This window comes from Choloepus didactylus, chromosome 19 (assembly GCF_015220235.1).
Source record: "Choloepus didactylus isolate mChoDid1 chromosome 19, mChoDid1.pri, whole genome shotgun sequence".
Classification (NCBI taxonomy): domain Eukaryota; kingdom Metazoa; phylum Chordata; class Mammalia; order Pilosa; family Megalonychidae; genus Choloepus; species Choloepus didactylus.
The window spans coordinates 56,195,231-56,208,975 of NC_051325.1; the positions used below are offsets into that span (position 1 = coordinate 56,195,231).

Sequence of the window (13,745 nt, forward strand, 5' to 3'; positions counted from 1 at the left end):
TGGAGATGTGACTCACCCAACTGTGGGGAGACCTTTGATTAGATCATTTCCACGGAGGTGTGACCCTGCCCATTCCAGGTCTTAATTTGATCACTGGAGTCCTTTAAGAATCTCAGGAAGAGAGACAGAGGCAGGAGCTGATAGAGATGCTTGGCGATGCTTGGAGATGTGGACAGAAGGATGTTTGGAGATGCTAAGTTAAGAGATGAAGCCCAGAGTTTGCCCTGAAGAGCTAGGAGAGGACCACCTGATGCTTAGAGAGAAATGCCCTGGGAGAAAGAAGCAAGGATGCACAGGAGCTGAGAGAGAGGAGCTAAGACAGAAGACCAGAGACATTTTGGAGAAAGCTATTTTGAAACACAACCGGGGAGCAAAGAATGAGCAGATGCCAGCCATATGCTTTCCCAGCTGACAGAGGTTTTCCATATACCATCGGCAGTTCTGCAGTGAAGGTATCCTCTTGCTGATGCCTTAGTTTGGACACTTTTATGGCCATAAAACTGTAAATTTGTAACCTAATAAATCCCTTTTATAGAAGCCAATCTATTTCTGGTATTTTGCATAACGGCAGCATTAGCAAACTGGAACAACTGTTTACTGGGGACTAAAATTATAATTATAATAATATTCTCCATATTATTAAAATACTTTTGAACATATTCAAAGCACTCTGAGATCTGTTACCTCATTTATCTACCCAGCAACCTAGGAGAGAGGAAACACTAGCACTGTTGGGTTTATTATTCTTATGTGAGAAGAGATAGGTGTACAGAGAAGTGAATGTATATGTCCAAAATGGCACATGCAGGTAGTGCCGAAGGCAGGACTAGAGCTGCAATCAGTGTCCACAGTCAAAAGGTTCTGGTTTGCTGAATGTAATCTTCAAAGTGTTACTTTAAGTCAGAGGTTGGCAAACTGTGGCCCACAGGCCAAAGCCAGCCCAAGAACTGTTCCGTAAATAAAGTTTTATTGGAACACAGCCACTCCCATTTGCCTATGGCTTCGTTCATGCTGTTATACCGGAGTTAAATAGTTGTAACAGAGACTGTATGGCCCACAAAGCTTAGAATACTTATTTTCTGGCCATCTCACATAAAAGTTTGCCTAACCTTGGCCTACGAGGTAGATGTCTGGTGAGGATGGAGGAAGACGGAGAAGTGGGGAAAGCTACATTGCCGTGTTCCCCAAACACTTGTGTACTTAGAACGTGGCTAACTCATGTTAGCCATGTTCTGACTATAATTTGCATTCCCATGCTGCATGTGTACAAAATAGTAACTAAATTACTCAAAATAGTAGCTAATAATTTATTGAGTGCTTACTCCATGTCAGGCTCCACAGTTTAGTCCCCTACACAAACCCATTGTCATCATTTTCGGATTCAGACTGAGAGAAACTACCAGTCCTAAACATGCCACTCAGAAATATGAAGAGCAAAGCTGGGGGTTCATTCAGGAATTTTGGTGACATGTCACAGATCTACACCAGCTAAACAAGAAAGTCATTTGATGTTATTATATTGTTCATGAACCCAGAGGTCCAGAGAATCTGATTTTGGTCCACACAGTTGGGATCAACATCCCAATTAAAGTCAGGATGGCACCTGTGGAGCCATCTCCAGCCCCAACAAAAGGCCCGGACTTCCATCTTGCAGCACCCAAGCTGGGCATTGGCTTTCCCGGTAGAAGTTCTAAAACGGGTGCCTCTGAAAAGCAGATGACTGTCGCCCTCGTCAGGCAGAGCCTGCCCTGCTCCTGCTACTTCACGCCATGCCCTTCTGAATCACAGCCTCACTTGGGTACATCTGTTGGTCAGAACCTGAGGCCCGTGCTGCAACTAGGCTGCAAGAGAGGCTGTCAGGGCAAGTTTCTGATTTCCACCTTGGGGAACTGAAAACTCGTAAGTAAGAAAAAATCCCCAAAAGGCGCCAGGTAACTAAAAGGCACGACAAACATTCTACAATCCCTTCTTCCATTCAAATAACTGAGGTATTGATACTGTGGCACAGACTATATTATTAACTTTTGAAGGAAAAAAGGTCACAAAAAAGATGGTCAGTATGGCACTTTCATAGGAAAGAAGAAGGAACAGATTTAGAATTTTGTCAGGGTGCATCCAAAATTGCCCAGGAGAAAGGACATCTTTAGCCACTGGATTTTGAGTCTTATCTATGGTGGGGAAGAGTCTCACATAAAATAATAGTAATAATAATAAATACTAAATATTGAGGCCATTGGTGGATTGGTCTTTGAGAAAAACACAATTATTTTCCACATATTATGGATAAAAAAAACTGAAATTCATGGGGTCTAGTAAGACTACGAATAGTAAATGGGGGGGGGGGGCTCCATCTTGAGCAGGCTGTGCCTTATCCTCTCCACTGGCAATGAGGGGAATTTTGATCATTAGTTTTGAGTGTTTCCGAATCTAATAGCAAAATAATAATTGTGGCCTCTCAAGTTTCTCAAGAGCTGTTTCAAAAGTCCTTATGAATTCCATCCCCTGGCCAATAAACTCATGTTAGCCACCTTCTGACTGTAATTTGCATTCCCATGCTGCATGTGTACAAAATAGTAACTAAATTACTCAAAATAGTAGTTAATAATTTATTGAGTGCTTACTCCATGTCAGGCTCCACAGCATTAGCTCATTTAGTCCCCTACACTAACCCATTGTCATCATTTTCAGGTTCAGACTGAGAGTTTAAGTAATTTGGTGAAGGTCACACAGCCACCTAGAGGCAGAGCTGGGATCAAATCCACATGCATCTAGCATTTAGTCCTTATTTGCCCCCTGAGGGACACTTCATGACTCATTCTCATCAATGGTTCTTGCACAGCCAATACATTGATTAGGTAGGTAGGCAGGTAGTTTTAATCATATAAGCAACTCATTGAAAATAAGAACTAGGACTTGAAACACATATCCATTTAGCACAAAGTTCATGCTCTTTAGCACTGATTGTATAACATGAGTATTTTTTTTGTTCATGTGTCTGTTCTATACTTTTCAGGATAAATTAATCAATGAGAATTTCAGGGTAGACGTAAGACTCCTGTACCTTGCAGAAAACATGAGACTGATGGGTCTTGGATGCTATCCAGAGTGAGTGGGTACTACTGAGAAGTATTAAGTGGATGGTCTGGAATCTGACTGCCCTGTGGTGGTGTGTTTAAAAACCAAGTCTCCAAAAAACCCAAACTCTGATTTGTCATGTTTACTGATCTCTGTAGTGTAAATACTCCCACGAGGCCAATTCCAATCTACCAAAGTGAAGTCGCTGAACAAAGAAGAGACATGCACGGTGGGCGCCCATGAGTTTTTGGTGAGCAGGTGTGAACTGGCTCCAGCATACGCAGCGTGTTGCCAAGTTGCTTAATCTCTAGTTTCCACAGATGGGGCAAAAGGAGGCAGGTATCTACCTCCAATGTTGTTAGGACAATTGATGACCAAACACACTTACAGCAGTGAGCACCTGCTGGGTATTCATCACATGGTATTATAACTGGCTGGGATTCTGTTAGGCACTGTGTGCCTCAATTTCATCATCTTAAATCAGTATTAAAATATTTTCCCCACCTCTTTCACAGGATTATTGGAAAAATCAGGTGGGATCACCGACATCCATTGCTTTGGAAAGTGACAAGCCTACTTTTAGATAGAGTATTTTATTAAAAGTCCAGGCCAAACAGAGAGAGTGAATTTTTGCTGGGCAAAACTTACACAACTGAGTTGTAATTTTTAGTTCATCTGTCACCATTTTCTCCTGAGCTTTAAGGCTTTCCTTCTCGGGCCCTAATGCTAATTCCCATTTAGAAACCATTTAATTGAGAGGGTTCTGGCAACCTCACAGGCTCAGTAAAAAATTCAGTCCATCAAGGGGTTCTGAAAGTCTTTTCAGTTTAAGTCTTTTTGATCTTTACCCCTCAATCGTCTAATCCTTTTTGTGAGGAATCTTCAGTAATCCCTGTTTTCAGTTCTTATTTCTGAACTCTCTCTTTGAAAAGCAAGATTTCCATTGTGTCTTAAAGGTGAAGGCAGCATAAAGCCTTCCTCCGAAAAACGCTACTTGAGTTTCATAAAGACACCAGCCATCATCCTTGCTGGGAGCTCCAATGGGGTGTCCTCCCAATTTGTCAGATTCCCAGATCAATTTTTTCCAACCTTCCCAGTGATTTTAGAGAACATTTAAGGACAACACCTCCATATTTTCCATTTAGTACATTTCTATGCTACCCTCTGTTAGCCACCGGGTTTTGTTTTGTCTTCATACCATCCATTTATAAGAGGAAATGCTTGACTAATGCTTTACCAACTCAAATTCATGGATTCACACTAAACAGTCACGATACTTATTCCATTTGCAGGGGTGGTCAGACTGCAGGGATGCAGGACAGTGTTGTGATTATGAATGAGAACACTACAGTCCAATATCTCCCAGTTCAAACCCTGACTTTGCAACTTGCAAGATGTAGATCCTGGGCAAGTTACTTAAATGCTCTGTGTCTCAGTTTTCCTATTAAAAACATGAATAATAAGACCTACCTCAAAAGATAGTTATGAAGGTTAAATTAGTTAATATATGTAAAGGGATTAGTACACTTCCTATCTAATACTAAAAAAGAGAGACAGAAAGGGTTAGTTCTTGTCATTACAGAGACATGTTTCCTTAATTTTTATCTAAGTGGCATTCATACATTTTTTCTCATCTGCATATCCCTTTGCTATTATTTACTTATCATAAATATCATTGTTAAAGAGGAATCTCTATTTAATCACTAGCCTAAATGGAAACCCAGTATCACTTACCAAAAATAGAAGTTAATGGTAAAGAGAGAGAGATACAGGGAGAGAGATGACAGAAAGATAGATAAAGTCAAAACAATATAGTGTTTTAACATTTGGCCAGAGCCTGACACTTGCCCAAGTCTTGGAGCTGAGATCTGTTTGTTGTGATCGGAGATTAGGAAGCATTAGTGAGGTGTTTAAAACCCATCAGCTCTGTGGGAGTGCAAAATGGTGCAGCCACTGTAGAAAACAGTTTACACTTTGGTAGTACCTCAGAAAGTAAAGTATAGAATTACCATATGACCCAGTAATCCCACTTCCAGCTATATACTCAAAAGAATTGAAAACAGGGATTCGAACAGACATTTGCACACCGATGTCCATCAAGTGTCAATCAACAGACGAATAAATGAAGAAAGTGTGGTCTATACATACAATGGCATATTATTCAGTTGTAAAAAAGGAATGAAGTGCTGCTACATGTGACAACATGAGTGAACCTTGAAGACATCATGTCGAGTGAAATAAGACAGACACAAAAGGAGAAGTATTATATGATCTCACTTTTATGAAATAATTAGAATATGCAAATTCATAGAGTCAGAAACTAGAATATAGGTTATCAGGGGCCAGGGTGGGGCTAGGGAATGGGGAATTAATGCTTAATGCGTATGAAGTTTCTCTGTGGGATGATGGAAAAGTTTTGGCAACGGAGGATGATGAACATCGTGAATGTAATTAACACCACTGAACTGTATATTTGAATGTGGTTAAAAGGGGGAATTTAGTAATATATGCGACTAGAATTAAATTTAAAAAAAAAACATTTGGCTGTACAACACAAACAGTGAAACTTAATGTAAACTATGGACTATAGTTAATGGTATAATTATAATGATATTGTTTCGTCAAAAATATCAAAGGTACTGCACTAATGCAAAGTGTTAATATGAGGGAAAACTGTATGGGGGGTATGTTTTCTGCATGATTTTTATATAAAACTACAACTTCCCTAATAAAAAAAAAAAATACAATCACACACAAAAAAGTTATTAGCCCTAAACTGAGATTTTCTTCTTGAAGGGTTAGAAGAAAACTAATGATTTTTCACTCTGTAGTTGTATTTTTTTAATTGCTGGAACCATGTTCCTCCTAAGGCTTCCCACGTGTGACTAAGAGCAAAAGGATTCATTACTACCCAGTTCTGTGCTGACTGCAAAATCTCTGAGTACTTTGATGGAGAACCATCTCTCCTCTCAACCTGTTCAGCTTAGTTCTCATTACCTAGCTCTCCCATCTCCTAATTAAAAAAAAAAAAATGATATGCATTCTTTAGAGGTTTTTCCCATCTAGGTCTGGGTTCATGTCTCCTCTGAAGTCTGGAGACTGATGTCTTGTTAAGAAGTTTGAAATTGGCTCTAGGCTTCCCAGTGCTGAGCTGCCACCACCCAGCTCACGGAAAAGATCCAAGATCTATGCAGAATGGTGTGATCTTGGGATTTAGTTGCTGTAAGAAGTTATTATTAAAAACTGCAAACCATCCCATGGCATGCTCTCCCAATATGCCTACAATTTCCAATATTTAAGAATTAAGCTTCTGCGAAATTAAGCTCCGCTTGTGAGCTCTCACATGGATCTATAAACTAAGATGGGGAAGAATGGCTTTTAAATTTAGGAGCAAAACCCTAGCACCTTCAGGGATTTCTCATCTCTAGTCGTTTCCCTGCCATACCCTCTGCTTTTACTGAAAACCACAGGTCCTGAAATATCTTTTTGCCCCATATTGTAACTTGAGTTTGTTCTACTTTTCTCTAGTCTGAGTTCAAAGCCATCTTCCTAGAAACTCCTTCTTTATATTCTTGGTTCACGTTAAAGTTAGAATGAAACAACCCCAGAAATACATCTCTTATCTCTTCCCTGTTTAAGGCAATTTGAAGTTTTACATAATCACTCGAGTTTCTCATGGAAGCTTTGGATATTTTTGCCAAGCAAAGGGGCTAGAGTGAAACAAAGGCTGGGAATCTCTGCAGATCCAGGGGCCTCACCACAAGACAAATGTCCAAGTCCGCTGATTATACTGATGGGAAAAGTGAAGCTCAAGGAGGGAAGTGACTTACCCAAGGCAAAGCCAGGGTCTTTGATTCCCAGTCCATTTACTCCAGGCAACTCCAAGATAAAGGCACAGGACATTTATCTCCCCCCATAACACCCTGTCTGATGATCCCTAACTCTGTTTTGGCCACACAGGCAGGTCATATCACCCTATCTCAAGAGTTAACATGTTCTTATATTCCTCCAATTACAACTGATTTCAGTATACTTTAAGAAATAGCAGAATGTCAGGAATGTCACTACTAATGAAAAAGCCTCAAACTCAGAAACTTTGGGGTGACCTCATCTGGTGAAAGAAACTATGGAGTCCTGATGGGGTGTACTATATGATCAACCACTGCACTGTCTTGGGCAATACAGAGTTCTATCAACCACTGTATTGTCTTGAGGGGCAGCTGATGCTCTGGAGTCCCAATAACTTAGCTTGTACCTGGGCTCTATCATTTATTAACTGTATGACTGTGGAAAACCTTGACTTGTCCAAGTCCCAGTTTCTTCATCTATAAAACGGAGACAGTAATAGTATCTACTTCCTAAGGCTGTTGTGAGAATTAAATGATATAATTAGATCTGTGCCTGACACATGGAAAGCACGACATAATGTTGTCTATAATTATTATGCCACCTTTGTGAGCATCTCTCTATTCTAGTAGACTGTCTACTGCAGAATTTAATGGTGTCTTACATCAAAGGGATGGCTATGAAATCATACAACATGTTGAGCCTAATTCTTTTTCTCTTTCCAGGCAGATGAGCAGAAAAGATAATGTATCCATAAAGGGGTCTCTTACATGGATGAAGCTAGGGCCCTGTTTTCCCTGCTTCTTTCCACCACAACCCCTCATAGGTGATCCTCTTCCTTGGGGGGTGTTAGTTGTGACCCTGAATCTGTAGCCCCACCTTTAATCTTCAAAATAGAAGTGTTCATATATTCATTTAAACAAATATTTATTGAGAACCTACCACATGCCAGGTACTCTGCTGGGCCTCAAAAGTGAACAAGACAAGCACTCAGTGATTTCATATTCTAGAGCAAAAAGGCTGACACAAACAAACGGAAAGCGGTGCTATGAAGGATATCAAATATGGCGTTGGGATAGAGAATGGCAAGGTTGTGTGTGTCTGGGTGGTAGCCTGGTGGAGGGATTATCAATAGGCTCATCAGGGACATTCATTCTGAGGAGGTGACTTTTTTTGTTGATATCTAACTAATTGCACAGAAGCAACTGGGGAGGTCTGGGGAAAGAGTGTTCCCAGTCAAGCTGAAAGTAAATGCCAAATTTCTGATGCAAGAAGGAGCCTGGCTTGTTTGAGGAAGAGAAAGTGGGACTGGTGTTGGAGGGTGGGGGGCTGGAGAGCAGGGCAGAGGCCTGATTGCAGAGAATTTAGTAGACTGAAAGGAGGGCACTGAGAGTTCACCAGAAAGGTTTAAGCCCAGAAATGATGAACTCTGACCTACCTTTTGAAAAGAATACATCAGAATGCCACTGTATGAGGAGAACAGTATAGGGAATCTTGGAATCATATTCTTTTAAAAAAATCAATTGCTTATTTTAGTCCCTACTAAGGATTGTTCACGAATTACTCGCAGTATCTCTGGTAACTCTCAAAAATATACTTTTGTTTCATTCTTGAGAATCGCTCTGATAAAGTCAATATGTTAGCTTGTCTTTCCCAAAAGAGTTTGTTGGAGTCACTTTTGGCTTGTAGATAAGATTTTAAGGGTCTCCCCAACACCTATGAATTGCATAATCCCACAGATTTGTGGTGACTTAGTTCCAGAGTAGGCAGGGAAGATTGGAGCCTGGGAACCATCTTATTCCTGGGCAAATACCCAATTTAAGAGATGATGGATAGCTAATTCTACTCCATCTGTCCCACAGAAGAGATAAGCTGCACCCTGTTTTATGACACAGCTCGAATGTTTGAACACAATTGGCAATAGTTGCACTAATAAGGTGAAGTAAGAATTGAGGCAGCTAATTCGATAATTAGTTAGATAACTGAAATTCACCTCATCCCAAAAGATTTTAAAAAACACAATTTGAGCTACTATTTCCCCCTTAAATTATGACTCATCAGTTTCATCACTTAACTATTACAGATCTGATTTCCTTTAAAAAAAAAAAAAAAGATTTCATTATAAAATAAGTTAATGGGGTTTCCCTTTATTTTGTCCCCTTAATATGTACTATTTTTACTTTTTATCTCAAGTATAACTGCTCTTTCTGTTTCTTTTGTCATTTTGTTCTGACTGCCGGCTTCTTATATGTTTGCTTATTTTTAATTCTAAATCTAACTGGTCATTCTCTACCCTACCCCATCCCAACTTTGCATTTTTAATTCTCCTAATTGCTAGGTGATTAGTCACTATGGTTTCACCATATATACAAAGCCTGAAAGAGAAGCAGTCAATGGCCTTTAAAAATGTTTTTGAAATAATTTCAAACTTACAAGAAAGTTGCAAAAATAATACAAAAACAATACAGAGAACTCCAATATACTCTCTACCCAGATACCCAGATTTACCAACTTTTAACATTTTGTCATATTTACAATATCATTCTCTCTCTATCTTTATTCATCTATCATCTATTTTCTAAACATTTGAGAGTATATTTTATACATCATCCTTCTTTAACACTTAACACTTCCATGTATATTTCCTAAGAACAAGCAGATTCACTTCTGTAACCACATTAAGTACAGTTACCAAGTTCAAGCAATTTAAGTGGATATAAAGCATACAGTCTATATTTCAATTTTTTTAATTGTCCCAATAATGTCCTTTTAGGACTTTTTTCCTCCACTAGTAGATCCAGTTCAGGGTCATGTTTTGCATTTCACTGTCATTGTCTCTTTAGTCTATTTTTTGTGGTAATATTTACCAACAAATATTTCCAATCTCAACCACTCCCAAGCATACAATTGAGTGGGATTAATCACATTCACACTGTTGCACTATACTCACCACCAACCGTTACCAGAAATTTCCCATCACCCCAAACAGAAACCCTGTGTCCATTATGGCAGCCCCTTTCCCTTCTCCCCACACTGGTAGCCTGTACTCTACTTTCTGTCTCTATGAATTTGCATATTCTAGTTATTTCATGTAAGTGGAATCATACAATATCTGTCCTTTTGTTTCTGGTTTATTTCACTCAGTATAATGTCTTTGAGGTTCATCCATGTTGTAGCACATATCAGAACTTCATTCCTTTTTAAGGGTGAATAATATTCCATTGTATGTATATACCAAATTTTGTTTATACATTTATCTGTTGATGGACACTTGGGTTGCTTCCACCTTTGGCTATTATGAATAATGCTGCAAGGAACACTGGTGTATAAATATCTGTTCAAATCCTTGCTTTCAGTTCTTTGGAGTATATACCTAGAAGTGGGATCACCAGGTCACATAGTGGCTCTATGTTTAACTTTTTGAGGTATTGCCAAAGTGATTTTACATTCCTACTGCACCATTTTACATTACCACCAACACTGTATGAGGGTGCCTATTTCTCTGCATCCTCACCAATGGCTTGTTATTTTCCATTTTATTGTTTTTTTTTAAAAAATAACCATTCTAGTGGGTTTAAGGTGGTATCTTATTGTGATTTTGATTTGTATTTCCCTAATGGCTAATGATGTTGAGCATCTTTTCATGTGCTTATTGGTCATTTGTATACTTTCTTTGGAGAAATGTCTATTCAAGTCCTTTGTCCATTTTTAAATTAGGTTGTTTGTCTTTTTGTGTTGAGCTGATGGCATCCTTTATATATTCTGGGTATTAAACCCTTATCAGATGTGTGGTTTCCAAATATTTTCCCCCTTTCTGTAGGTTTTTTCACTTCCTTGATAATGTCCTTTGATGCAAAAAGTTTTTAATTTTGATGAAGTTCAATTTATCTGTTTTTTCTTTTGTTGCTTGTGCAGTTATTGGCCTCTGACATAGCTCAGCAAGCAAGCTCTCAACATTCAAGTTTGAATTTTGACCACATGTCCTTATTTGCTGGTGAACATCTAAGAGTTCAAATGGGTGATTACAATTTGGAAGTTCTTCCTCGGACAATCCATTTTGTACCCTAATTCCCATATTCCAGAGAATAGATGTTTCTAAATGTTACACGGAGTGCGTCACAGGATGACACATTGCCCTCACGCGATAGCATATTTTATTCTTTAAACCTTGAACTAAGCTAAAATAAAATGAATTAAAATACTTGAGCACATTTTCCTCCCCAGGGTTTATCTTCTTTGCCTCCCCCATGCTGTTAAGCTAATTCCCTGTTAGGGAATGTTGCTGTAACCAAGACATTACACAAAGATGTGCCAAAGATACTTGTGAACAATGTATTTATTTCTCTCAACAGAGCCAGCAATTTTCAGATTTTCTTAAGTGCAGCCCCCAGCAAACCCTCACTACCTGTTTCAGTAGCTTCCCACAGACTTTCACATTTTGGTAGATTCTGTGGCATTGTTCCGGAATGATCTTTAGGAGAGGAAAAAAAAATGCACAGCAAATGTCAAACCTCAGGATGTATTCAAGAGGCCTTCAAGTCACTGCCAAATCAGGATCTGCAAAATCACTAAAGCACTTACATCACGATGTGTGCCTTTTAAGGTCAGAAGTATCATAAAATCACTCAGGACATCTTGTTCTGTTTGAGTTCCTTTTCATTTTCCCATGCTAATGGCAGTTGCTCAAACTTCTTGAGAAAAGCAGCTTTTGATGTTCACCTGGAAGAGATTTTCTTGACAAAGGATTTGAAGTCTTAGTGTTTTCTTTCTTTTTTCTTCTCTTTTTCTTTTTCTAATCTGAAACTTAATATTTTCAATCTTTAATATGTAAAGGCAACAGTTGTTATTTTTCTTTCTTCTTTTTATTTTAAAATGAACAGTGTCTGCCTGTGTCCATGTGATTTGGGTGAATACGTGAGCAAATATAATTAGCCTTAGATCAGTTCAACCTACCGGTCAATGTCGTTAACTGGTCAAACATTCAAATTTAAAGCATGCTTCTGCGAGTGAAGCGCTGAAACCAGAGAGCTCTGGCTGCATCTCCTAGGGAATTGGGAGAGAAGGAAGGGAAGAGAGAACAGGTCAGGATTGGCCATTTGCTCCCTGTTTGTCCCAGGGAAAGGGGCCCTGTATTTGTTTTTCTGGATTAAATAAATCCAAGGGTAGGAGAAATTGTATATAGAGTGATGTTAAAGAAGAAAAAGAAATAAAAGTTAGAAACAATCTGATGTAGCAGAAAAAATATGCACTTTGAAATTTTAAAAAAGAAAGTTCAAATCCTGTCTCTCTCCCTGACACTGTAACCCTAAGCAGGCCACATCATTTCTCTGAGTCTTATTTTCCTTGAAAGTAAAATGAAGATAAAAATACCTACCCTCCTGGTTTGCCAGAAAAACAAAAACATTGGTAACGAAGTTCCTAGGATCTGGTATATTCTCCATAAATGTTCGTCTCTGTCCACTCCCCAAGACAAACCAAGAATCGATAAAAGGTAAAATATCTACGAGGTGTGGAACACCTCACTTGAACGCTGCAGAAGCGACATGGTGAAAGGAAAAACTACTCCTGAAAAGAATAGCAGATAAGTGTTAGCAGAAAATGTTTTCCAGAGCTAGGTACTCTCTTCCCCTTTTGTCGGTTACTTAGTTGCTTGGCAACTTTAACCCAGCCATCCCTAAAAGCACGGTGTCACCTTCAACCTCCAACTTGCAGGTCTAAAAGGAGCCTTCTTTTAAGAGGAAATTCACCTTTGTGGCAGTGTCATTTGAGGAAGAAAAGTACACGTTTTAAAAGTCACCCCAGCCAAGGTGAATGCATCTCCCATTTAGCAGTCGGAGATGAGAATATCATAATATTTAAATCAGTTTTGAGAAATTCCCTTGAAAAGGAAATGGGGGAAGAATCCACTGTTTGAATACCCAGGGGAGGCCACAGGAAGTTCGGCTTCCATAGAGATTTAGTGCTGGCAAGTGGTGATGGGGAGCAGATTGGTGTCTGGTAATTTTTTATTATTTGTAATTTATGTGTGTTGGCTCATTCCCTGGGCCAGTCCAGATTTTTCTATCTACCTGTCATTCTGCATGATGTCAGGATTGAGGAGGCCGGGTTTGGGTTTCTTTAGTTTGTAAACATTATCGAGGGTGGGGTTGAAGGAGGGCAGAGAGCACCTGCAGAAGCCCCAGCACTTGGTTCTTGCCTGGTGGTGGCACAGGTCGGGAAAAATCATTTGGAAAAATCCCACAAAATTCTGCAGGATAATCCAGAAATTATACTAAGACCCATTTCAGCCTTATTTATCCTGGTTTCACAGAACCCTTTTAGGGACTAATTATTATTATTTGGTGAATGCAAAAAAATGAAATGAAACACTTCCTGTCCTATCCATCACTCTGTGGCAACCATTGAAAACAAATTGTTGCCTAAACTATCAAGTAGTCATCTTTCCCATAGTGTTTGGGTGCTGGGTGGGGGGCGGATATCAATGGTATTTTTGAGCCCTCATCACGCTCCCCTAGGATTAGGCCACAGGAAAATGTCAGCCCCACTGACAATTAACCAGAGGCAATTCCATATTCTCCAGAAAGGAGTAAGGAGATTAATCCTTTATGGATACCTTGCTTTTAGTCTCAGTGAGCAAGTAGACTAAGAAAGGCAAGTCTTAGAAATGGGCTTCAGTGGATGTCAACCAATAAATACTCATTTCCATAAAATTTAAATGAACCCAGTAAAATCTACCTCTTGCTGTGCAAGAACCCATCTCATTACTCAAAATAGCAGCATTGCAATCATTGCAAGCCACACCCTCTCTGCGATGTGGCTGATGG

General features: G+C 39.3%; 1 protein-coding gene across 5 annotated transcripts in view; it reads left to right on the forward strand.

The window, feature by feature from the left end:
* TSHZ2 (teashirt zinc finger homeobox 2) overlaps positions 1-13,745 on the forward strand; it is a 444,871-nt gene that overhangs the window by 282,276 nt on the left and 148,850 nt on the right. Inside the window, exon 3 of one of the 5 annotated variants that reach the window (XM_037811613.1) lies at positions 10,837-10,897. The exons of the other annotated variants lie outside the window; for them this stretch is intronic. The gene's annotated coding sequence lies outside the window, so the exon portion shown is untranslated. Of the gene's footprint in view, positions 1-10,836; positions 10,898-13,745 lie in introns of those variants that run through there. 5 annotated transcript variants of the gene reach the window in all.